The sequence below is a fragment of the Ailuropoda melanoleuca genome, chromosome 12 (genome assembly GCF_002007445.2).
Source record: "Ailuropoda melanoleuca isolate Jingjing chromosome 12, ASM200744v2, whole genome shotgun sequence".
NCBI classification, from domain to species: Eukaryota; Metazoa; Chordata; class Mammalia; order Carnivora; family Ursidae; genus Ailuropoda; species Ailuropoda melanoleuca.
Window position 1 is genome coordinate 41737835 of NC_048229.1, and position 4073 is coordinate 41741907.

Sequence of the window (4073 nt, forward strand, 5' to 3'; positions counted from 1 at the left end):
CCGGGGCGGGCGGGTGTGGTGGGAGCAGACTGCCGCTCCTGGCGCCGACCGCATCCTCCGCGGTTCGCGCGGGGAGGCGGCCACGGGCTGTGGGAGACCCGCGGCGAGAAAGGACCTGTGAGGGTTGGAGGCGTTGGGGAGCTGTAGCCTTGCGAAGGCAGCACCGGTCTTTGGGAGGCACAACTTCCTGCGGTGGTTTTTTGAATCACCGAAGTCCGTCTGGGTTTCGCAGCGTCCTCGGGGAGGCCCCCTAGGCGTCCCTCGCAGGGACCGTCTCCCGGAGCGGCCCACGACAGGCGCCTCCCGGTACGCGGGGCGCCCGGCGGACCCTGGAGGGAAGCGCAGGACCTCACGGCCGCGAAGGCAGCTGCAAGCTTGCGGGGAAAACGAGTAGAGCCACATTTTCCCAGCGTAGGCTTAAGGACTGATGTCACATTGGTGAACGCTGCAAACTGTGGTTCGTTGTCACCGGGAAACGAATCGGATTTGCGCGACCGATTCCCGTGTGGCGTCTTCCAGGTGAACAGACTGAGAGATGGGATCTCAAAACGCATGGCAGTCCAGTTTTACGTATCCAGGACATTTCACAGGAGGATCTGAAAGCGTCTAAAACCAGGAAGCAGCGCGCTGGGTGGAGGACAGAGCCAGCGCGATAGGTTTGATTGCTTCCTCTTTAGCAATTCTTATCGTCCAAAAAATAGAGTCTTTGAAAGAGGAAACATTTCTTCATCGCCCAGGCCATGGCACCAGTTCTCCGCATAAGATTGTTTCGAGGAATCAGTAAAGAGATGATAAAAACCTTTATAAAAAAGATAAAATATAAAGTAAAAAGGGCTGCGACTAAAAGCGAACAGCGATAACCATAGAAACATACTTGGTAGCAAGACACAATTGCATTGAAACCACTATGTTTTTTTTTTTACGTTGGCCCTCCGTGTTTTGAGATTTCTTTGATCAAGATTTTAGCACTGTTAAAATTGGATTATATTTTATCGCTCACAAAATCATAATTTTGCCCTCACCACTTGCCAAACATGTAAAAGTTGTATAGAAAACAAATTTTATAGGTATACTCGTTTATCCTCTGGCTTGCTGAGCACTTTGCCAAGCTGCTCTTGCGTTCTCTGTATCTGGGCAGGTCTTCTTCCACACTCAGCAGGTCTGGTCAATGCCAAGGAGACTCCAGTATTTGTTTCCTCTTCAGCTGGTGACTGGTAATTCTTCTACTTAGTTTACAAATATTTATTTGGTGCTAACTACCTGCTAACCTGTGGACTAAGTGCTGGGGATTTAGCAATGAACAAGACAAATACAGCCCCTGCCTACATGAAGCTTGCCCCTAGAGCCAGGGAGACAAGATTCAGTAATTACACAATTTTTCTGTTACCGCTTTCATAAATATGACAAGAAAGAAGTACAACATGCTGTGAGATTATAGGAAGGGAACCAGATGTGGTCTGTGGTTCAGGGAAGGCCTAACAGATGACTAGGATTTGCCTAAATGGCTCAGATAAAGTGGAGGTACCAGTCAGAGGAAATGTCTTATCCAAAGGTTTTATAAAATGTAAGGCCAGAGGAGCGAGGTGACGTGTCCCAGGGGAGATTGGGGTGGGATTAACAAGGCCTGTGGCCCGGGAAGTGTTCTAATTCTTACCCTGAGAAAGATGGGAAGCCTTGGAAAGCTTTGCTCTCACCATAAGGAAATGAGAGATTGGTGGAGGCTGACTCTGGGTTGAGGAGATCCACCATGTCGCTCTCTTCCAAAACACAGGGACCTAAGCCCTCATAATAAAAGATTTCCTGTATAGATCTCTGCCTCACTGACACCCAATCCATAGTCTACAAATCCAAAGAGCTTGTAAACAAGTAGTACATTAAAATCCCCTCTAAAGGACTTGAGAAGTAGGCTGTCGTGTTCGTTGGTTATGCTACTTACCTGAGACCTACTATGATTATCTTAGTTACCTAACAGGTGTGGACTGTAATATCAGGCTGTTCTCTCCACAGCTGAACCTCTCAATGGTTGTGTGACCTTGGGCAAATTATGGAACCGCTCGGTCATCTGCAAATAGGGATAACGACAGTATTTACCCAAGAGGATTGTTGTGGGGGTTAAAGGAGTTAATGTGTGTTTGGCCCCCAGAACGGTGCCTGCCTGCTACATGGTAGGAGCTCAAAAGTAGTAGCTGTTATTATCATGATGCTCAGACATGAGTTATAAACAAGTTATATCATAGAATGACAGGAGACGAAAATACACGTCAAGGTCAAGCTGCGCTTCCTAGCTTTGATGATTCATTCAGGTGCTGAAGTACAGAGAATATTGAAGGTGTTCATGTCGACCCTATAGTGTATCCCAAAAGGTGTTTTTTTTTTTTTAAGATTTTATTTATTTATTCGACAGAGATAGAGACAGCCGGCGAGAGAGGGAACACAAGCAGGGGGAGTGGGAGAGGAAGGCAGGCTCATAGCGGAGGAGCCTGATGTGGGGCTCGATCCCATAACGCCGGGATCACGCCCTGAGCCGAAGGCAGACGCTTAACCGCTGTGCCACCCAGGTGCCCCGCCAAAAGGTATTTTTTAGAATAGTTCCCTTGGTTACCATATCTTATTTCATTTGCTTCCGTAGAGTAAGGAAAAGTTAGGTAATTTCAAATCTCTTATTGTTTAGAAAGCCAGATCAATAAACGTTCACTATACAAACTTATACATGCATCTTAAATGTATCTTAAGTACTTATGATAATATTTAAGTACTTGCCGTAAATTTATATTTGGAAAGTTTCTGAAAAATTAATATGCCCAATTAACTATCTCTGACGGGAGATCTGGGCCATATCTATATTTTGAGCATTGAGACAATGTCACAGGTCTGCCTCTCAGTAGGTATTTACTGCGGTCTATTCGCACTAATAGGACAGGGATTGTCCATCATTCCGCATTGGTAAGGGCCCTTTTATTGGAAGTAACTGCAAACCATCCCCAGCTAGCCTGAGCAGAAAGAAGGACTTGGTCCAAGATTTTAGGGCCCCCTTCATGAAATACCCATGCCCTATCAGAACCAAGAACTCAAATGCTCAAATGTCTTCATTGTCCATCTCTGCCTTTCTGTCTTGTGTTTTGGCTGTGTGTGTGTGTGTGTGTGTGTGTGTGTGTATGCCTATTGGTTTCATTAATCTTTTGCTTGCACACCAACTTTCTTTACCTGGTCACTGACAGCCTCAATGTTCACAGTTCTGGTCACACCTCGTCACTAATGAAAAGCCGACTCTCTTTTTAAGTCCCTGTTACAAAAGTCTTAGGCAAGGACTCTGGGATCACGATACCCAGCTGGGTCAAGTGGTCATCCCTGGAATAACCAAATGGCCAGGAACAGGTCAAGATGCACTGACACGGCAGCTCAGGAGGGAGTGGCCATGGCACTTCCCAAAGGGAAAAGGACTACTGAGCAGACACAGCCATGAAAATCCATTTCACGTGGCAGATCACACCGGGGTCACTCTGATGGAGACTCCGTTGCTTTGGCTGCCTTATCTGTGCTCCCCATGTGATATGCTCCCGATCCCTGAAGGCAAAATCGGCACCCTAATTTTACCTTTGGAAGCACTGTTGGGAATCATATAACAGCCAAGGTGCTGAATGGTTGTCTTAGGACACCCTAACTTTTGGGTGTGGGTCCAATACATGAAAGAGAAAAATCTGACACGGTTTAAACTTGAACAGTTAGTAAATACTGTGACTGTCCATTATAAAGCACTTCCCCACATGTCAGATATCATTATCCCATGAGTTAAGACATGTCGCCTGCATGCTTAAGGATAGTCCATGGCATCTGTGTGCACAGGGATGGGTGTGCACCACATGAGCACATGAAGGTAGGTACAGACCATCCACACACATGAGGAGAGTTGCATGCACCTGTGCACACAAGGCTACGTACCTATCATCTGTGCATATAAAGATAGATATCTTGGGGCGCCTGGGTGGCACAGCGGTTAAGCGTCTGCCTTCAGCTCAGGGCGTGATCCCGGCGTTATGGGATCGAGCCCCACATCAGGCTCCTCCGCTGTGAGC